A 22,870-nucleotide genomic window follows, 5' to 3' on the forward strand; every position below is an offset into this window, starting at 1 on the left:
GCCTGGATTCACTATAGCCACAATGTTCTCCGAATTGGATTCTCTACAAGACTCATCATCATAGTCTCCACCGCCCATGGTAACCTTGAAAAACAATCAGCCACCATATGTAGTTTGCCCGGAGTGTAACTTATGCTTAGATTGTATTGCATTATGTCCAACACCCACCGCCGTATCCTCGGTGAAACCAAATCCGGTGTCTTGGATTGTAGCACATGTACCAGGGGTTCATGATCAGTCTTTAGTAAAATAGGCAACCCCCACATGAGGTTTCTGAAATGTTCCAAAATACATTTCACCCCTAGCGCCTCTCTCTTTGCCTTGAAGCAAATGCAATGGGGACGGAACCTTTATCCTGAATCTGTTCCAGCACACCCCCTAGTCCAATTTTGCTGGCATCTACAGAGATCACAGCCTTTGCCCCTACAATCAAACATGCTTAACGTGGGAGCTTTATTGATATCCTTTTTTAATTGTTCAAACTCAATTTTACATCCTTCTGAGCAAGCAAACTGAGCACATTTCTTCATCAGTTCCCTCACACACTTGGTCTTTTCCGTATAATTGGCTAGAAATTTTGAGTAATACTCAGTCATCCCTAAAAAACTTCTTAACTGATCTTTATTGCCCGGCTCTGGAATGTTCATGATAGAATTTACCAACTCCTTCTCGGGTTTCATTCCATGAGCATTTATAGAATGGCCAAGATATGATACTTCTTCCTTTTTGATTTTACACTTTTTTAATTTCAATGTAAGCCCCCTTTCTTGAATCACCTGTAACACTCCCACTAACTTGGCATCATGTTCCTTTTCTGTCTCAGCCGAGACCAGAATATCATCCTGGAAGCAATAGACTCCTTTAAGACCTCCAAAAAAGTACAACATGAGTCTCTGAAAAACTGCCACAGCCGAGGCTAGGGATAAAGGCATCCTTTTAAACATGAAAGCCTCGAGTGGAGTGACAAATGAGGTCAGGTGTTTAGACTCTTCATCAAGCACAATCTGATGATATGCCGAAGACAGGTCTAATGTTGTAAAATATTTTCCAGGGACCATGGTTGCTAATAATTCCCCAATGTTTGGCAAAGGATGTCTTTCTACCCAAATATTCTTGTTTAGATCCCCAAGATCCACACACATTCTGATGGCACCATCAGGTGTGTGAACTAACACAATTGGGGATAACCACTCTGAACTCTCGATAGGCACAATTATTCCTTGTTCACACAGTCTAGAGAGTTCCTTTTGTAGGGAATCCTTGGTTCCAATAGGAACACCTCTCACCTTGTGAGCTACCAGCTTCACTCCTTTCCTGAGGATTATTTTGTCTTGAAAACCCTTTAATAGTTCAATAGATTCATTAAATACCTGGGGAACTGTTTAGCTAAAGCACCATTAATGTCACTATTGTCCTTCAACACACTCAAAATAGGACCCTTCTCATCTGGATGAATTATTGAATTCTAACTTGTAAGGTGGCCTGCTCCCACCACCCTACCACAGATGACCCATTTCTTGCCACATACAATTTGCAAAAAGTTTCTCTGCCCTGAAAGCACAGTTTCACCCACGTGTAACCAATAATGTCTATCAGTGTCTTGCCATAGCCAGTTGCCCTTACACTGGTACATTGTAGTTCTTCAGATTTACCACGTAGCTCCTTGACAAAAGTGTCAACATCCACCACTGTATAAGGTGAACCAGTGTCCACCATGACCGGTAGAGACACTTCATTTATTTCCATGTGTACCCAAGGCCCTCTATTTTCTTCCTTGGCCATGACGGTAAGGATTTGTACATGTTGTGTGTCCTCACTGGGAATGGACAACATACTACCAGAGCCTTTAGCTTCCTCCACCAGCCTGACCGTGTTCTGCAGCAGTCTGTTTACTATTTGCTTTCCATAGCTGCCTCTTCCCCAAACATTTCTGCACACCTTGGCAAAATGGCCCACATGGCCACACTTGTAACATTCAACTGCAACTGCCGGATATTCCTTCTCTATGTTACTATGTTTGTTCCATCCACATTTCTGGTAACGATTCTGAAATTGAAACTTATAACTTGTTTCCTTTTCTTTTCTGGGATTTACTCTACCATTGTTGGTGGTCATACTCTCTATCATTGCTACTAAGGATTCATCACTATCCTCTTTCTTTTCTTCCTGAATGGATTTAAATTATCTAACATCCTCCCTTTCTTGTCTTTATCTCATGCATCGTTCCCCTAATTCCATGGTTCTGGCAATTTCTAGTGCTTGCTCCAACGATGGGTCCTTGGCTTGCCAGAGTCGTCGTTGGATGTGAAAGTCCGCTACATTTAACACCAATTGGTATCTCAAGTACTCATCAGCAATACCCGTAAATCTGCATGTAGACATAAGACTTCTACCTACTGCTATATAAGCGTCTATGGATTCGTTTTTCAATTGCCGCCTTGAGAAAAACCAATACCTTTTAACACAATGTTAACCTTGTTTCCAAAGTGCTTAGCCAACTTTCCCAAAGCACTTTCAAATGTTCTGTTATTGTCCCCTGATCCACTTTCAGTACCATCAAGATCAGGTAATGTGCGAAAGATTCTTAATGCTTCTGCCCCAATACAGTTCACCAATGTAGCTTCTTTTAAATCATCACTGTATTTAGCTCCTCCAATTGCCCTTAAATACACTTGGAACCCATCTATCCACTGCTCCCATGGACAGATTGGGTTTCCTGGTTGTGGAAGAAACTGAATCGGCGCAGTTACATGCTGCATGATCACAACATTGATATATCTCTTTTTTTTTTTAGGCACCAACTCCTGTAAGCCAAAAGATGTTAGATGTTGGCTGAGTGTTTATTCTTTTAGTTTCTATCACTTTCTGGAGAGTCTGTTTACTGTTCTTACATACATCCAGCAAAGGATAGTAACAAGTGGCTTTAGTAATGCTGTTACTTTTGTTGACACGGTTCAGGCTTGATTTACAGTACTTTGGACAGTGTCCAGTGCATAACTCTCAATAAATCAGTATTTAACTGTACTTGCCGCTTTATTTCCTTTCTAAGAGCTGCTTATGCCTTGCAGCGTCTGTTTCCTTCACACAAAGCTTGAGCGCTTTGTACAGGAAGCTCTGTACGTTTGGTTGTCACAGAAACCAAAATAAACTATTTCCCAAGGTGGCCGCCACTTTCAAAGCACGTTCAAAGGTCTTCTCCTTTAATATGCCACTTACTGTCCGTTGCCCACTTATTGGGGTTCATTATTCCCAATATTCATTGCTGCCAGCATAAACAGGTACTTGCATTTGACGGCGTGCTGTCTGTGTTTTCTTTGCTCTCCCTCATCCACTATTCATCCGCGTAGGTTTCCTTCTACTGATCTCTGTCTTCGGCTGGGACCTCCCTCTGGAACAGCCTCCCTGCCACTCTAAAGCTTCAGAGCAGAACCATCTCCGGTTCCGGAAGCACCTCAAGACCTTCCTCTTTTCTTCTGCCTTAGCTCCCCCTCTCCCCTGCTCATCTGCTCTCTCTTGGCACTGTGCACCTGGCCACCCTCTGTCCCCTAGGCCCAGGTACCTGCTCACCCTGCCACCCTCCTGTACTGCCTCCTGGCCACCCCTTGTACTGGAGACTGTATCTGTACCCAAACAGTCCCCCCTCCCTCTTTTTCTGCACTTATCAGACTTACTCAGTTCTGCTGCCGTAAACACAGCACTTGCCACTTGCTTGCTGCACTATCAATGTTTATTACCTCCATTATCTATTTTTTGTATTTATTATTTATCTGTTCTCCTCTGCTCTGCACTTTCCACTCTCCCCCTTCCATGCACTTTCCCCCTTTCCTTTTCCCATGCACTTGCGCGTTCTCAATGTCACTGGGCCAGTAAGATCGCTGTTTGTTCTCCCCTGTTCCCCTCCCTTGCCTTGTCACGCTCTGAAACACTTGTGTACGAGCGCAATACAAATAAACTATCATATCATACTGCCGGCAGCCTTTGCGACATTACCGGCAGCCAGCACAGCAGCACATTTCTTTCCCTGGGGGCTCAGAAGTACCTTGTTGTCAATTGTTATAAAATAAGTGAGGCAAATCAATGTTTGCGGGTGCACTTGCTTGTTTATAGGTAAGAGCCCCCAGACGTCGGCAGCCACCCGAGGACCAGCAGCACAGTAATTGAATGGTTCTGGAATCAAGCATTGCGGAACCATTCCAGCAATGACATACATAAACAGTGTAAAATCCATACAACACCCCCCTCAGCCCCCATGCAGGAGAAAACATAACTGAACTGTTATGCTGGAAATTCGTAGCCAAATTAGTCTGTCTGCATAAAACACATATCCGCATCTGATGCACATAACAAATCCTCCCACCCCACGCCCCTCCCCTCTCCAGCAGGGAGGATAACTATTCACTGTACTGTTCACTGGTACAGTGGAAGTCACATTGGGAAGGGAGGAACGCGCGGTGCCCTTCCCCATTCCATAAAACACATCTCCCCCGGGCAATTCGCCCATCTGTATGAGAAAACCCAAAAAAGAACTGAATCCGCCTGTACTTTTGTAAATCTCAACACCTCTGCACATTACAAACGCCCAAAATACACATAAATAGCCCCTTCCCAATAATGCCGCTCTGCATTAAAGTAACAATCAACACGCGATAACTTTCAGACTTAACATAAACCAAATTCAAGTACCAAATTACAATCAATTATACGAATTTTGTTTTTTACCGTTCCGTCCGGCTCATGCCTTCCCGCTCGTGCAAAAAAAGACGTGATGGGTTGAAACCCACGTGATGCAGCGCAGCCCACGTGATGAAGTGGAGGCGGAGCGTTGCTATGGTCCGTGTCTCGCATGGAAACTACACACTACCTTTTACGATACACCCGTTTTCTGATGCCAGGCAGCATCAGGTGAGTGCATGCAATCCAGCTCCTGCAATGAATTTTATAGACATTTCTTTTAGCATCCATTAACTTAGACGTTCTCACCCCTTTGTTATATTGTTAAGAGGAGCCCTTTTGCAACCTCTAGAAATGCTCGTTGAAGCTGTAATACGTAGTATTGCATTTATCACATGTTGAAATTAAACACTGGTACGTGACTTTCTAAACATCTGATTTTGAAATTACACAGGGCAGCCTGTTGTTGTTGGTATCTTAGGCACAGTAGCTGCTCCGAAGCTCATTCACAGTATTGTTCAGGCTCTGGAATGCTTGCAGACGCAACTGCTGTGCAGCTACTACACAGACCCTGCTCTGGTGTAAGTGACTATATATATAATAATCAGGCCTGTTTCTTGAAGCGGGCGGCTGGCAGGGGTGCAATTGCCCCGGCGGGTGCAATTGCCCTGGTCCCCGGAGGGCGAAATCTCCCTGGGTGGTGTTGGCCACGATTGCCATGGGAAGAGTAGCCGCAGCACAGTAGCCGCAGCTGCTGACTTGCAGTCACATAGTACTAGCGTAACATTACGGAAGTCAGAGGCTCTCTGAACTTTTGCGCCACTTAGGGTGGGGGCATAAAAGGGCACCTTTGCTGGTGGCCTCGTGCCTTTGTAATCAAGCAGGAAGAACACACCACAGAAGAAAAAAAGACGGCTGCCTTTGAGCGTTCCCAGGTTCCCGCCCTGACACTCCATTTGTTTTCTACCTGGACCTGTGCACAAAGAAATAAGACTGCATTGCCTTCCTCAACTCGTTTGTGTGCAGACTACTCAGAAAAAAGGTAGGTAAAGCCAGATGCTTCTGTTGACATGTTAGATAATGTTCCTCTCAACTGAGTACATAGCGTTCGGCTGGTGCTCAAACAGTAGTTTGCATAGTTCAGAGTGCGTTCTGTACAAGAACGGGTAAATGGGAATATTTTGTTTTACACTTTCCTATCCCATATTTTTTTCCAACGTGTAGACACCTGCCTTGGTTGGATCAAGTGCATGTATTGGAATCGCTTTGCTGTATTCCTGCTTCCCCCTTAGAATGTGTCCCGCGCCTGGAAGGGTAAATGGCAGAAGAAGACTCTGTTCTGTCCCCAAAAAAGTCTAAACGGCAGAAAGATTTCTCAGAGTTGAAATCGTATATTGGATGTTGCTGCTGTTCTGGCCACTTTCAGCCGTAACCTTTCTTCTTTGTTGGTTTTAATTGGACAGATTTGAAACTTGGTACTGTTTTCTGCAGCTCAGAGAACTTCATTTGTTTAGAGTTAGGATTTGGGGCAGGAACATATGGAACTAATGACACTTCTTTTCATGGTTCCATTGAAGTTTTATCCCCATGCAAATTGTTCTTCATCCTGGCGGGAGTCCTTTCTCGTATTGAGTTTGCTTCAGTGGTGCAGCTAGGATTTCTCAACACAGTGAACCTGAGCTCGGTACATGTGGGCCTAAGTTTCCCATAAACCAAAGGGAATATATTTGATGAGACGGTTTGTTTGCTTTTGCTCGGTCCCGCCGACAAGCTCCGAGTTTGAGCTTTTATGGTATATCTTTATTTCATTGTTTAGAACAGCAAAATGGTACTCCTTTCATCGGCAGGGCAAGGATGATGGGCAGAAAGGTTCTGGCCAGAATTCAAAAACGCAGGCAGTGCAAAGATCTCTGGAGGTTTACATGCATGTGTAACTGTCCCTATGGGGTGAGTTCCTCGAATGGATAGATGTAAATGTTTTCTGCTGCACAACAGTAATCTGCATACAACATATCGCTGAAGTGAATATTTGACTACTAGGAATGCAGTGAGACCGATGCCCAGTTTTTGTCACATGCTTTTTTTCACACTCTTGTTTCTTTAAAATAGGCAGAAGAAGCACTCTCTAATCCACTTTTACAGGGAGCTGCCATATTTATGAATTTCATTTTGCCTTCCGGTAAAGGTTATATAAACAGGCCTACAAGTACCAAAATGCAATTTGATATGAGATTTATTATTTCAGTCCAGAAATTGGACTACTTAAGATCCTGTCCTGTGGGTTGAATTACTTTGAAAAATTCTACACAGGCCCCTGAAGGCCATGTGCGATGGACGGATGGTATAATGAATGGGTTCCACTTCTATTTGAAAGGGTTTCTGCCATTTAATAAGTGACGAAATGTTTCACTGTAAGAGATTATGCCCAGCGGGTGTAAGGATGAAATAAGGGCAGGCATGCAGACAGAGTGAAAAAGATTAAAGTGAGACAGAAAATGAGATAATCGAGGAAAGGTGAGGAAAGCGAGATTAAGAAAGGAGGAACAAAAGAGAGAAAAATATCAGCCCTATAGGGGAAGCAAAATGGGGGCAGAGATTGCACTTCAAAAGGGGAAGCAATGAGCAGTTAAAGGGCAAGGGTGAGATGGAAGAGAGCTGAGGGTAGGGGTAGATGTGACTCGCAGGAGGAGCATGAGTTGAAATGTAACTGGGAGAGAGCACTGTGACCAGGACTGGGTAGAGACCGCTGTATCACACTTGCTGTGAAATGCACACCGGAATGTGCAAATTGGCTAAGCTCCAGGGCTGCGGGAGGCCTCTATGAAGTGGAGACCAGCCCTCCCTGCTCACATCAGCTGAATGCCTCCTTTTGATGTTTCGTCAGAGGAGTTGTTTGCTGACTAGTACTTTCCTTTGGCACAGAGCACCCTCCGGGTACTGAAAAGTTAACGCTCATAGATGTGCCAGTAGTCAGGATGTAGTGACCTGCAGCCGATGTGGGAAGTTGGTCCTAGGTGAAGTGAGGGATGCTCTTACCCTCAGGCCACACCCTGCTTTTTATTCATCTTAGTACCCCTTGCTTCACTGTGGCCTCGTAACGAAGCTCGCCAGCGCTCCTATGTTGTTCTGGTTCCTCACCTCTGTATTGTTCCATTTCAGTTTTTGCTTTCTCAATGGTTAAAACAAATACAATTTCAGTTGAGGACTATTGTATTAGATTGATTGAGTTTCTGGTCAGATGCTGCCTGCCTATTTGATCTGGAGGGTGGCATCTGTACTATAGATAAGTAGGATGTTCCCACTGTATGACTATGGGAAATGAGTCAGGCTGTGATCAAGACCTTCTGCCCTTTCCTTCCGCACAAATAGAACTATCTGAAAGCACCATCACTTTAAAAGTGACTTTCAAATGACAAACGGCACTCCAAAAACTGCTCAACAATCTGACCCGATTTGACCTGTTTGAGGTCATTGCCTCTCACAAACCGTAAAGTGCAGTTCATGGTAATGAGCAGAGTTTCCAGACCACCCTTTTACCCCATCTGCCAATTCAGAGCCTTGTTTTGTTGTAGTTGGGTTACAGCGTATTTGCTTAAGAGAGGAATTGACACTTGCAATGTGAGATGGTGAACTGGAACCTGTCAACCAGTGGTAGGAATTTGCATACATCGTATTTGTCCAAATGCTAGAAAAGTGTTGTTCCAATAGGTATGGCCATAATGTAGCCTCTCCAAATTTGGCCCACTTTCAACTCAGCACCTTTAGAATGGGGCATCCTTACTGCTACTTTGCTTGGCAATCAATGCATCATTTAAACTGAAAAGACTTTTTATAAAAACGTTTTTGAGGAGTTTGGATTATTCCTAGCAAGAATATTGTAGCATGTTATAATTGTGCCATACTTTCTGGCTATTTCTTTTACTTCAGGTATTTGAACGTACTGGAAATGTGGAAACCAATAAGTCCTTCGGGTGCACAAAACTGTCAGAGAAAAAAACAAGCGGTGCAAGGTATCAAAAGTGCCGAAGTGCTGTCTTAATTTTTCAGAAGGGAAAAGAAGACTTCAAAAGAAGTAGATAAGCACCCTTCCCAAGGCCAGGCAACATGCATTCCTGAGGAAATGGTACTGCCTGTGGTCATGCCACAAGTTTCAAGCGATGAGGCCTCAAGAACCCAAGCACCAGAGGGCAATGATGACCAACAGGAACAAAGCACTAAAATGTGTGGGTTTGAAGACATTTCTTTATGGCCTAAATCAATGCCTGGACATGTGCGTCATCAATTTGTAATGGGAGGGCCACAAGCTACGTCACCTCCTAATTATTCATACCCAAAGCATGACAAAAATAGGCACTTTTCTTCTTCATATCGGCTCAGGGTATTACCTAACAAAGAAACAGTCTCCAGGCCATGGCTGCAATATTCTATTTTGACTGATAGTCTACTGTTTTTGCTGTAGGCTTTTTGACCCTATGCCAAAATCAAAACTTGGAAGTGATGGCAATAACAACTGGAAGCACATTGGTAACTTTGAAAATGCACAAAGGGTATCCTGAACATGCCAAATCCAGTGGCAATTCGATGAATGCTGAAAGGTGCCTCACAGGACATGTTGGTATTGATTCTCTCATGCAAGATCAAATACAGGCCAAAACCAAGCATTGGCGAGCTGTGCTTGAAAGAATTATGTCAGTTGTCTTTCTGTTCCAAAAATAATTTGCCATTTTGTGGCTCTTCAAACAAGTTACTTACTCCAAGGAATGAACATTTCTTAGGCCTTGTTGACCTAATAGGGAAATTTGATCCAATCATGAAGGATCATTTGCATCGAGTTACCTCACAAGAGATCCACAGTCACTATTGCGGAAATGTCATTCAGAATGAATTAATTAGTTTAATGGGGCCTCAAGTAAAGAATCCAATTTTACAAAGGGTGAAGGCTGCAAAATATTTCTGTTATTTTGGATTGTACTCCAGATAGCCACACCGAGCAACTGTCTTACACTGTAAGAATTGTGGATATTACAGTCAAAGACATTTCTGTGAAAGAATAATTTATAGGGTATCGCCCAGCAGACGACACATCTGGTGAAGGAAATGTCAGAATGCGGTCTAGAGATGGACAACTGCTGTGGTCGGGGGTATGATAATAGTGCAAACATGATTGGGGTGAACAAAGGAGTCCAAGCGCAAGTTCTCGAACAATACCCCCGTGCATCTTTTAACCCATGTGACTGCCACAGTTTAAATTTGGTGGTTGGCGATGCTTCCAAATCCTCTGTGAAATCTGTTTCTCTTTTTGGTGTACTTCAGAGACTCTATAGTTTGTTTGCAGCTTCAACCAAACGCTGGAGCATTCTCAGTGAGCATGTAAAATAACTTTCTTTGAAAAAGGTCTGTGAAACACAATGGGAATTTAGGATTGAAAGCTTGAGAGCCGTGGGGTATCAATTTGTTGATATATACACAGCACTCATGAGCATTGAAGAAAACATCAATGACCCAACATTGTCCTTGGAGGCCCTTGCTTTACACTTGGAAGATTTCAGTTTTATTTGTTCTTTATTTGTGTATTTTGACCTTTGATTTCAGGTAAACATTGTAAGCAAATCCATGCAGTTCAAACAAATTGATTTGCTGGCCTGCAATGACCTGCTTAAGAACTGCATTGCCTTTGTGAAATGTTATAGGAGTGTTCGTTTTGAGCCTGCTGTAACAGCAAAAGAGAGATCCTTACATTTAGATGTTGATCCTACTTTTAAGGCAACTAAACGGCATAGGGAAAAAAAGAAAATGTTTGCGTATGAGACTCAGGATGAGACCCCTGAGAATGAAGAAGAACTTTTTAAAGTAACTATTTTATACCCCGATTGACGCCATAACTACTTTGCTTGAAAGGTGCTTTTCCCAGTTGTCTGCGCACAATACAAGCTGGGATTTCATGTACAACATAAAGCTCTTGCCTGGAAAAGTCTGTGCAGGCACCTGGAGCAATTGTTAGCAAAGAATCTGATATAGATGGTTCCCAGTTGGCTGAGGAACTGAGACATATCCAGCCATCACTTCTGAAGAGTTCTATTATGCCCCTTGAAGTTTTGCAGCACATTCATCATACAAAAACACATTGGTTGTTTCCAAATGTATGGGTTGCTATGAGGCATTTACTCACAATTCCAATTACAGGAGCTTTAGTAATTTGAAACTGATAAAGACATACTTGCGCTCCACAATGTCCAAGGAAAGGCCATCAGCCCTTGCAATACTTTCAATTGAGAGTGAACTTGTTGAAAAAATGGATTATGCAGCAGCAATAAATGCTTTTGCAGCAGCAAAGTCAAGGTGAGTGACCGTAACATGCAAAAAACTTTAAAAGTCGTATATACTGTTTGTGTACTCTGCTTTGTAAGAGGAATTACTACAAAGTTCTTGAATCATGATGTAATAAAACTAATTTCATTTGTTTAGCAGTGATTTATTGACCTTGGGTAGGAGTTACCTAACAGTGTAGTTTGGGAGTGGCACACTAGTTGGGGGGGGGGGGCAGATTCTAGTGTTTCATCTAGGGCACCAAATGGACTAGAAACTGCACTGATAATAATACCTACGCAGTCTAATGATTGCAGACATGTACTGTCTGCAGCTCCTCTTGTTTTGTTATGTTCCCCCTTCACCTCTTGCAACGATTGGACAGTTCCGCTCGCATCATGCTCAACTGCGATTGAATGGTGTTCGCTATCTTGTCCCCAGAATCCTGAAAGCATTGACGAAGGACCTCCTGTGTGACCACCTAATCTTTTGCAGTGACTGCCAGCGCCCCCAAATTCTCTCCTGCCCAGACCCCTGATCTCCCCCAGCCGGTACCTCGCTGTCTCTGCAGATTGCCCTCCTGTGGTTTCTTCAGACTTGGGGGCAGTTTGCATGTCCTTCCCCTTGTGATTGGACATAGTGCGTAGGCAGGTCTGATGTAGGGGGAGCCCTGCCCCCTCCTCTTCTTCCTGATATTGTTTTACATCTGTCGGACCTCTTCTGGACATTTTTCAGGGCGTAGGAACCTCTGGCTTTGTGGGTCCGCCCTTGACGGTGCGGGGGTGGGGTGGACTCCCCTCTAACTGTGTACAGTTGTGCCACTGTTTGTCCTTCTTGGGTTTCAAATGACCCTTCTCCCAGCCTTGGTGCCAGGATCTCTCTTCCCTGAACCCAACCAAATGGCCTCTCCCTTATTCTTCCTTGTCCACCACAGATGTAGATGGACTCTTTAGCCTTCTATTCGGCCTCAGGATTGGCCCGGGGAGGCCAGGGCCCCACCGGTCACTGTCTCCTTTCCGTGGTGCGCCTCTTGCACCCTTGTCTCCCTTGCTGTGCTTCTGGATGGGGGTGCGCTGACTGAGGAACTATATGCAGTTCCAAAATCCAAAAAGTACCTCAAATGGGCCTCCAGTCGCCGCAGCTATAACACCACAGGGCCTCCCTTGGTCTTCTCTGTATAGTGCTTTTTTCAAAGTTTGGGCAGGGGCCTTCCCGCCATGCTCCCCCACTCCTCAACGGGGGCAGCTTGGTCCTGCCTCAATCTTCCTGCTGGTGTTCGCCAGCAGGGGAGCCCCTGCGCCACGAATCCTGCCCTGGTGGGCCTCCAATATCACAGACGGCTCCTTCCTGATGGGCTCCTCCGCTGTCCGACAGTGGCTGCTTTCCACCAACCCGCCTCGCAGCCGCACTGGATCCTCGGCTACCCTGGGTCTCCCCGAATGGTTCTTATTGCTCACAGTCTGCAAGCGTGTCTTTCAGCTTGGCCTGCACTGGCCACAGACACGGTGCCCCCGCACCTCAGACATCGCAGAGAAGAAGGCTGCACACCCGCCTCTGCCGAAGTCCCCCAGCGATCTGTCTACCACCCAGGGGCTGTCTCCAGGCGCTTGCGTTGATCTTCAGTTACGTCGAGTGGAGGTTAGTGGGGAAAAGGGTGAGAGGATAGGTTCAGAACCAGGAGGAACTGGCGTCTGTGAGTATTTTGCATGTGGTCACTTGTGAGCGGCCTCGCGCATTGTAACCGTATGGGTAAGATTCCATGCCTCGGGTATGTGGTAGTGTTTTGTGTTGGTGTTGGTGTTAGTGTTGAGTGGTTATGATGGGTTGGTCGTGTGCATTGGTTAGATAGTGTCCATAAGCGATTCAGAGTCAAAGGTGGTCGTAGCTGTAAGGTAGTCTGGAATCTTGGTGTGGTGTTGCATTTTAGATGGTATTGGGCTATGTGGGTGGTTCACTCTGGATGTCGGCATAGTAATAGTTCTCTGTATGTTTATGAGTGCGGCTAGTCCAATATCTGGTGTAGAGGCGTCAATTATGTAGGAGGGAAGAGGGTTAGTAAAGTCGGTCAGTTTGTTGTGGTCTCTATGGGGCGGCCCTTTGGATGCTGCCTGACGGTATCCAGTCAGTTTCTTGTTTACTTTTCTTTGGCCCATCTAGTCTGCTCTCTAGTTGGTTGTCTGTGGTGTTGTTGTTGCTGGTGTCCCTTCAAGGTTGTCGTTGTTTGCTGAATATCCAGGTTTGGAGCAGTTTCCTGAAGGTGATGTGGTTCTAATTACTTTGGGCATGTTGTTCCAGGTGTTAGCAATTAGATGTAAGAATGTCGTTCTGACAAATCTCCTTTTTTCGTGGTGTTTTGCCTCTATTTGTAGGTCATTGCTGGATCTTAGTTCCCTTCCTGGGCGATACCGGCTAATCTTGTCTTGTAGGAATTCCTCTCCTTGTCTCTGCAGTGCTTTGTGGGCGATGCTGAGTGCTTTGAATTGGATGCACTTTTTTACTGGTAACCAGTGTAGGGTTTCCAGGGTTGGAGTGATGAGGCCTCTTCTGTTTAGTCTTGGAAGGATCCTGCCTGCTGTATTTTACACCCTTTGGGGTTTCCTGGTGAGTCTTCCTGGAATTTCTAGGTAGAGGCTGTTTATATAGGTAATTCTTGTGAGTATCAGGGATCTGAGAATTTGTAGGCGGAAGAAGCATTTTTTGGCGAATGCGTTGACTTTCAGTTCCTGTGATAGTCCGTTGTAGGTGGTAAGTGGGCACATGTAGATGTTGAAAAGTCGAAAGGAGAGGCTGGAACCCTGTAGGACTCTGCAGGTTATATTTTTGGTGTTTGATGTGAACGGTGGTAGGTAGGTTCTTTCGGTTTTGTTAGGAATAAGGTAATCCGCTTTAGTGCGTATTCCTGCATGCCACATTCTATCAATCTTTTCATTAGTGTTGCAAGGCTGATTGTGTCAAAAGCCGCTGAAATGTCCAATAGAAGGAGGGCCGATTGTGTGTCGTCTGAGTTTATTTTCAGGTTGTCCCATATCGAGTGTTGATTCAGTTCTTCTCATCGGTCTGAAGTCGACTTGTGATTGGTCCAGTATTCTGATTGTTTCGATGTGTTTAAGATGGATTTTGTAGACGTGGTTCTCCAGGATCTTCGCTGGGTAGGGCAGGTTGGCTATCGGTCTGTAGTTGCTTGGGTCTTCTGCGCTTTCTGACATTTTTTTCATCAATGGTTTGATGTATGCTGATTTGAAAGAGGACAGTACTATTCCTCTTTTGAGTGATAGATTCATAAGGTTCCGGAAGTGTGTTGCTTGGGTTCTGTGGTTGAGGATTCCTTTGAAGACATCCGAGGGGCAGGGATCCCTTGGAGGTCCTGCAGGGTTGGTGTCCTAGATCAGTGTGGCAAATGTTTCCTCTGTGATTGGTTCCAGCCAGAAGAGTTTTACTTTAATCTGTGTTTTGTCTGGTGTCTGTAGTCCAGTGGTTGTATTTGCCCAGGCTAGGTTGATGGTGATTTTGTCACAAAGTGTTTGTGTAATGGTGATGGAATTTTAGCAGGAAGATTTTTTTTTTTTATAGCTGATGATTTTGAAGAGTTGTTTCTGTGAACAAAGAAGTGTCCAGAAACGCTAGGTTCAGACTGATACAGATGAATGTCCTATATAGAATGTACATGACTCCTATGAGGGTGTCGAGATTCAACAACATACCAGTTTGTCATGCCCATGGTGTGGCAATGAGGAGGCTGACGTAGTGTACATGTTTTGGGGGTGCGTAAAAGTGCAACATTTTTGGGCAAAAATTAAGCAAATGTGTACGAAGGCTGGAGTCACCAGGTATGAATGGTCCCCAAAGGAATGTCTCCTGGGCACCTACACCAGGTTAAGCAAAATTAAACATATATATAAGCAGGCCCACAATATCTTAGGTGGAAGAAGGAAATGGAGAGATGGGCAACAGCTGAAACGGAGATTTGGGGTGCAGGGATAGCTGGAAACATGCATGGAAGGCCCTAATCAGAGATATGTTTCTTCCGTCTGATGACATGCCCCCCTGAGTGCAAAAATCTTGATGACCAAACACTGGTTAATGCTAAGTTGAGAATGAGACATTAGCCCGTCCATAAGGTCGGAATCAGCCTTTGTTAAAGGTAAACTGGACTCACACCCCCATAAAGGCAGAACATAAAATGGGATTGGACATGCAAAATGAAGACAGTTATTGTTTGTTGGTACTTGTTGTTGCACTTTTATTATGGAAATGGCAATGTAATAATGACCATAATTAAATAGTAAAATGTATTGTACGGATTGAAAAATGGCAATAAAAATATTTTAAAATAAATAAATAAAGATATATCACAAGCTCAGTCCATATATTGTTCACAAAAGTCTTTTCAATAGTTCAGCAACCCCAAAGTACTTGGTGTTGTAGAGTTCCTCCTCGGGAAATCGACAGCCCTTCTTGAGTGCAGGAGCCACGGGTCGTCGAACGTCCAGCGATGTACAGGGTGAACTACGGAGGTGAAGTGGCAGCTTCGTTCCTAGCGGTGCTCGTCGACGATGGAGCGTAGACGTCCTGCAAGGAAGAGGTGGGCGGGGCACCTCGATGACGATTGTTCAGGACCGCAAAGAGTTTGAAGAACTGTGGTCCAGCAAGGGCGTCAAGTCGTCCGGCGTCTCTGTGGTCCTTATGTGATGGGAAACCCACCGGCGGATGCTCCTCGGTGCGTCGACGGCCTTGACTTTCTCCAGCGGACAAAGTGGTCGACGATGCAGACGAGAGTGTTCTTGGATCAAATGTTCTTAGGCAACGGGAGCACTGCGGCCCCAGTCGTCGACGGCGGTCGTTGACGGTGACGGACAACAGTCTGGGCGCTTCTCCTTGGGATTCCGCAGCAGTCCCCATCTCCGGTCGGCAGCCTTTCGTAGGTCTGTCTACCAGGGAGCTTTGGCAAAGATCAGCTGGTGCACAATGGTCACTCGTAGCTCGGGGAGAGGTCTCCTTACCAGGTCCTCTCTTGGATCATTTCTTGGAGGCACAACCGCTTTAATATCGGCGAAGTAGAGCAACAGCAATTCTTCTCTTCCAGCAGGGCTTCAAGGTCAAGCTTCAGTTTCAACTCCAGTTTCTCTTCAGCTTCTGAACGATTTCTAGCAGTAAGAGGCTCCCAGATATACTGTTGATCTCCCATTCATTCCGCTGGGTCACACTCGGGCAACCAATCACTCAGAAGGGCATTCAGCAGCCAGTCAGCCAATCAGGTGCTTGGTGCATTCAGGGATATAAATCAACACAAGAATAAGAGTTGTGTTAGGTTACAATTAGATACCTTGTGTCTCATAGGGAATTGTACCACCACACAACTGCCAGAGGTAGTAGTCCCACTGAAACCCTCTGTAGCCCCCAACAGTCCTGGGTGTTTTTCTTTTGCTGTAAGTACACCTGTGCTTTTCTATTAGAGTCTTAATGTTTTGTATATATATTCTTTTTGACTTATGTATTGTATTTTGTTTGTACATTTGTTAGCCATTTCACACGCAAGGTGTTTAACTATTATGATTGTGTCTATATGTGTTTTTAACGATTTTAGAGAATGTTTCTACAAACATTAAAACATTTTTTTGTGTATAGTTACATAGGTTGTGATATTGGTTGACACAGTGACAGGTTGAATTTTCCATGTATACTAGTATACTACACTCACCTATTAATACCTAAGGTGTAGTATCACCAATATGTCCTGTTTCCTTTTCCTAGTTACAGACCTGCTCAAACCCCTTTAGCGAACATGAGATTTTTCTTTTTTTGTTAGATTACCCATACCAGGTTTACTCATGGTTCGCTGTTCTATACCTGGTATCCCCTTTTTTGTCTAAGTAGCTTGATGCATTCAGGCCATTCTTCTCCATCCAGACACTCGTAACAAAGAATGTGGATTCGGACAAGTACTACGCCATTCAACACTACACACTGCATTCATACCAGTTTCGTGCAGGGCTGTCTCAGTCATTGTGTCAAAAACCAGATCCCAGACATCCACAACAAGAAGTGTATATTCTTCACAAACTCCATTCACCCAGGTCCCACCCACAGGTGTACCCACAACATACAGTCTTTGGGAAGGCCTCAGCCAGTCTGGTCGGCACTTTCCCACAGTACCATATATGGAACTTCCACCCAACAGCCAGTCAGGGGGAAGGGACAGAGTCAGTGCTTCCCGGGACTTCGGGAGATGGAAGGCAAGAGGCCAGAGGGGCCATCTTGTCTCCATCAGGAATCTACCGATTCCAATGACAGGGCCTGGGCATCCCAAAATGGAGGACGCTCAGGGCTCCGGTCAATTCAGCACGGAGCTGTCATGTGGGCCACACACAGGTGCCCAAAAACATACACTAGAAGCAAACCCATGAGTGCCATAAGGGTATCCCATGGGTCTGCACACCAAACCAAAAGAGAGAGCTGCACCACCAGGAGTCCCACAGGAACTCCTGCACGGAAAACACGACAGAACACACGATAAACAGTAAAGGACAAGGATACGGAGGCTCTGTCCCTCTGATGCATTTCCAGCATCACAGTCCTTCGCTTAGGAGGTCATTGATTTCTGTTGAGTATTTTGCCATGGATCTAACGTTGAGGAGGCTGCAGTGTAGTTTTCTTGATTTCCCTTTTGTGTTGTTTTTAGTATTGGTTATTCTCTCTGGTGTGTTGTTGGTTGGGTTTCCATTCCAAGTGGGTTTTTTCCCAGTTGAGTCTTTTGGGTGGGGTGGTTCTTTGTTGGTCAGTCTCTTTGTCGAGTAGACCGATAAGGTTTATGGCGGGATTGGTTTGTTCCAGGTGGTAAATAAGGTAGCTACCCCTCTGTTGTTCCAGTCTTGGTGATATAGGGGGTGTAGAGTGTGATGGATTCCAATTTGTTCCTTGTTCTGGTTGGGGTATTGTCCAGGGTGGAGACCGAGTTGGGATGGTTTATTAGTTGTCGTGTTCCGTTATGGTGTCCTGATTGGGTTGTCTTCGTGGCGCTTGTTGGCTGTCAGTTTGTTGCTGCTGTACTGTTTTTGTTTACCACGTTGTCGTATGTGGACAGGTAGCGAGCATTGTAGCCTGTCTTTGCTTGTTTATTTGTATTCTTCCTTGGGACATCTCAGATGTTTGTCGAGTTTTTTGCGGTTGTGGGATAATGCTGGTCGGTGCCTTCCTGAGTAGTTTGCGATTTCTTATTATTGTTGTTTTTTCTGGCTTCTTTGTCTTTCTTGGAGCGGGGCATGATGTGTGAGTTTTGTTCCTAGTGGGTGTCCTCTTCCGATTGGTGTTTTTCCTGGTCTTTTGGATTTAGTCTTTGCCGTTTGTGGTTTATTGTTGCTTGTATTTGGTAGGTTGTGGGTAGTTGAGACCTCGGTTGATGGGACTTGGTGGTTCTGTTTGTTTATTGCTTCTTTTTTGGATCATATGTGTTTTTCTTTTTTATCCTGGAGGTACTTTTGGTTATGGTTGTTGACTATTGGATTTTGCAGAAAGCAAACATCAATACTGTGTGAAGGGGTACATGTGAATACTGGCATATATTGGTGCAGTCATGTTGGGGGAAATTCTCATTTCTGTGCTAATTCCCTTCAACTTTAGAGACCCCCAGCTCTTTTGCTGGACTGTAGGACTTTTTAATTTTAACCCTGGAGTGAGTGAGACCTTCTTCCCACTCCCTCATGTGTTTTGACCTGAATTGGGTTATGTGTTTTCAATGTTTTGGGAGTCTGACAAACTCCATAGGCATGTACATTTTGTATGGTGACACACAGCACCTTCAGTGCAGTGCCACTGTGAAATCCTTCAGATTTCTCATAAGGTTTTAAAAACCTTTTCTTGTGTGAACTATTGTTACCAAGAATAATAAAGTGAAATTGACTTACCTTTTCTCTTTGTGGGTCCAGCACACACCATTTTATGTGGCGTGCTCGGGGGTTACCTAGTAGCCCCTTACCCTACAATCTCATGTAACATTTTTATGTTACCCTCCCTACTTTAAATGGCTGGTGGCAGTGGTTTAATTATTCCTACCATTGTGCTTTTCTACCGCAGGCTGAACCCCCAGCTGCAGTATAACACACATGGGTGACCCTTTTATCAAAATAGCCTGTGTCTTCTTTTTCTGCTTGTGAGATCTTTCTTGGGTTGTACTCTGTGCGTTGAAACAGATTGTAGCCCTTTGTTTGTCTTGCCGCTGCTGGCTCCAGTGTGTCTGGAAGGACATTATGTGAGGGAGGGTCCCGAAACTCCTCTGTCCTTTGTCTCTAGGAATGCCTGAATGCAAACAGTCCTGATTGGCTGGCTGGCTGGCTGTCATTCCAGGACAGCCACCCTGCTGTGTGATTGACAGCCTAGGCTGTGCATGAATGGGAGAAACCTGCATAAAAGTCGAGGGTTTTGGGACTAAAGGCAGAGTCGACCACTGGAAGAAACACCCAATGAGGAAACTGTGAACAAACCTTACTGCATCCTCCTGGACCTTTGAATTGCCTGGTGAAGCCCTGCTGCTGTGCTGAAACTCCTTTTGCAATTCGACAGAGAAGATCCGGAATGGACAACTTCTCCCCTAGGGTTAGTGGGACCAACTAACCCTGAGATGAACTCCACTGGACCATCTTCCCTGTCTGGCTGTACTTCTTGATTGCTGCAAGAACCGAATACTAGGGGTTGAGTAATCTGTAGTCGAGTGAAACGTCTGAAATCCGGCTAGAAGCTCCAGGAGTCTCCTAAGGACCCTCCAGAAGCAGGACGACCAGTGCTCAAGACCCCTCGTCAGAGTGCACGACCCGAGGAGTGAAAGAAGCCCAACCGGCATCTGAGATCCGCGACGGTGCTGTTTGCTAAGCCCTGAAACCGCGAAGTGCAGCTGAACCGAAAAGAACCCATAGCTGCCGATGACCTCCCAAGTACCGCTGCAGGAGCCCTCCAGAGGTCCTCCCTCTTGTCCCCATGACTGAGGCTCAGGAACACGGGGTCTGCATCGCTGCAGCAGGACAGAAGCCAGCTGGACCACTCTTCTTCAAACCAGAGTTACGGCTTAGACTTGGGGTACTTACCTCACTGTCTTGTAGCCGTGCTTTTCTCAGTTGGGAATTGCAGTGGCTTACTTTTAGAGTTGATTTCAACTATGTTTTCACAGGCTTAACAGCTTGTGACCCTACAAGTGATTTTCTAACAAACTCTCTAACTTTGTGCAAGACTTTTGATTCTAAAAAGTGCCTCAGCTCCATATACAGCTTGTTTCAAGTTGACGTTTGCTGTTCTGGCTCCCTCCAGACTCTTTTAGCCCAATCACTTTGATATTGTTTGTCCCTCATAGGTGGTAACTTGTTTTAGACTGTTACTGCTTGGAAAGGCTTGTCTAGATTTCATTGGAAGATTTAGCTGCGCTCACATATGCTGAGAACCTTTTTAACCCTTTACCTTCCTTAAACCTTTCCTTTCTGCAACCTCGGAATCTGCAAAGCATAATTTATGTGGTATATAAATACCATTACTGTCCTTGTGATTGAAGTCACCCCAGGGTGTAGGAATTGTGTAAGAAGCATATCCAAAGATTATCCACTAACTTGCTCTGAATCTGAAAAGTATTTTTAAAGCATATTTACATTGTTACATAAATTGCCTTTCTAAAGAACGCTTATTTAAAAATTGATGTCAATTAAATAAATAACTATTTATAACCGAAACCTTGAGTGTAAGTGTTACTTGGCTACTTGTATTTACGGATTTCATTTGTACAGCTCACATTTATCCCTCTTGAGATAGGCCTGGCTGCTCAGTCACACTACCAACCTGTGTAGTACAGACCTATACCAAAAGGTGGTTTACCTAATACCAAGCAGATAAGTGTTGTGTAGTCTCACACAGTGGGACTACACCAATTTTTACCTAACAAGTCAGCATGGAAATGTATTGATTGTGAGGGTGCTGGGTTCCTGCTTTTGACTGGGTTGGCAAAGGATTCTCCCCCAGGAGGTGTATGCTATGTTTAGGCCTCTGGCTTCTGATTTGCCCCATCATAGTCTCAAGCTTTACCCATGCTACATTGGGGATTGTGAGGGTGCTGGGTGCCTGTTTTGACTGGGATGGCAAAGGATTCTCACCCAGGAGGTGCATGCTATGTTCAGACCTCTGGCTTCCACTTTGGCCCAGCATAGTTCCATGCTTTACCCTTGCAACAGTGGGGGGAGCATCATTCAACACAAGTGCGACTAGGTTAAATCCGAATGACAATCTGTATTGGTCCACATATCATCCTACAAATTCTGATGTTCTCAAGTAATCAGTAAGTCATCCCCAAATCATCAAGAACAAACATGTTTCATGGCAATGCTCTTGAAGTAATTAGTGGGTCATCCCAGAATTATCCCCAAATCATCAGGGACAAACGTGCAATCTCTTGAAGAGATCAGCAAGTCATCATTAAAGCATCAGGTACAAAGAGTTTTCTAAAATAGGGTTGATGTTAGCATATTCATTGTCATCCTAAGCTCATCCCCAAATCATCACCCACCATTCTGAGATATTTGCTGATGACTTTAACAGCGTGATGACGTCTGATGATGTGGGAATTACTTCTAGTGTAGTTCGATTATCATCAGATGACCCCAGGATGGTCTCTAAAGTCTCCCTTTTAGACCAGGGACAATACATGTAATATATTCCGTTTGTCTACCAACTCTGTTAGCAATTACTCAAACAGAATGAGGTTATCAAGTCAGTAATTATCAGTTAAAATCATGAAAGTTTCTTGCAGGCAAGGCTTCCGCACAAAGATGCATTCAATCTAGGTCAGAACAAATGAGAAGAGCTGGACATGGGAACAAGAGAGGAGGGGGCACCACCTCAATTCCGCAAGTATGTTTAGATGGAAGTGCTATAACTAGTGACTAGAATATATGTATAAGGAGCACTACAGAAAGCCTGGAGACACCACCAGGTGTAAGAATACATGCAAGAAAATTATAGCTAGCTATAATACTGTGTGCTCACAGAAAATATGCATCAGTGATGCTTTTCCTTAAATATACAAATTGAGTTAGACTCTGGGGTGAAATATAGCCCTTGAATGCCAGAAATAAAGAGGCCAGAGTGATTTGGGAAGTCCCATCGAAGTATAAGGTCAGCACAGAAATGGTGATGACGGATATGAGGTCTATTGAACCAAAAACAGGCCTAAATCTCAAAGAAAAGAAAGTGTGCTTGAATCTCAAAAGTGGGAAGGTCTGGTCAATGCATTTCATCAAGAAAAACAAAGACATGTGGCTGACAATGCTGTTTTACGAAATCCATGGAGATCTGCACTTTTACTTAAAGAGACAGATAGCAGTGTGTACATTCTCTTCAATGTAATACCAGATTGTTCTACAGTCATCTCAAGTGAAATCAAGCTCATTGCAATTATAAGAAATAAAAGTACTTCCTTTTTCCTCATCCAAATGACAGTATGCTAAGAGAAGTGATCACTAGACTTTCAGAGTTTGAACATGGTTTTCTCAATAACTGCCCTATACATATGGACAATCCATAAGGGATATTCATGTATTTTGCAACTTTGAGATTAAAGAAGTACATTACATATGGCTATAAGGCCCAGGTGCCTTTATAAAATGTCATGTAAAATGTATTGTGTGTGAGTTTAAAAGCCATTGCTTGCAAAATTTTACATGCAGCCGGTCATTTCACCTAAAGATGAAACTTAACCATCAATACCTTTCCTCTGCTGATCTTAGAGTGGGAGTTCTGGTTGTCAACCATCAATCAGAGCCATTGCTTAAAAATATAGAAAGAAATAGACTGCCTAGATTTAAACCATGAGGGAAACGCATAAGGCCATGCCTGTTTTTCAGCAGAAGTGACCTTGAGGTCCCAA

General features: G+C 44.4%; 1 protein-coding gene and 1 long non-coding RNA gene across 8 annotated transcripts in view; one reads left to right on the forward strand and one right to left on the reverse strand.

The window, feature by feature from the left end:
• Positions 1–22,870, forward strand: part of RNF32 (ring finger protein 32) — a 567,839-nt gene that overhangs the window by 49,841 nt on the left and 495,128 nt on the right. For 2 of the 6 annotated variants that reach the window (XM_069647962.1, XM_069647963.1), the window contains exon 1: positions 4,806–4,902. The exons of 2 other annotated variants lie outside the window; for them this stretch is intronic. The gene's annotated coding sequence lies outside the window, so the exon portion shown is untranslated. Of the gene's footprint in view, positions 1–4,805; positions 4,903–22,870 lie in introns of those variants that run through there. 2 more of the 6 variants (XM_069647964.1, XM_069647957.1) reach the window with 2 other exon arrangements.
• Positions 1–22,870, reverse strand: part of LOC138569725 (uncharacterized) — a 329,355-nt gene that overhangs the window by 22,839 nt on the left and 283,646 nt on the right. The window contains exon 1 of one of the 2 annotated variants that reach the window (XR_011303312.1): positions 4,720–4,788. The exons of the other annotated variant lie outside the window; for it this stretch is intronic. This is a non-coding gene — a long non-coding RNA (uncharacterized lncRNA). Of the gene's footprint in view, positions 1–4,719; positions 4,789–22,870 lie in introns of those variants that run through there. 2 annotated transcript variants of the gene reach the window in all.

The sequence above is a fragment of the Ambystoma mexicanum genome, chromosome 2q (assembly GCF_040938575.1).
Source record: "Ambystoma mexicanum isolate Mex_15411 chromosome 2q, UKY_AmexF1_1, whole genome shotgun sequence".
NCBI classification, from domain to species: domain Eukaryota; kingdom Metazoa; phylum Chordata; class Amphibia; order Caudata; family Ambystomatidae; genus Ambystoma; species Ambystoma mexicanum.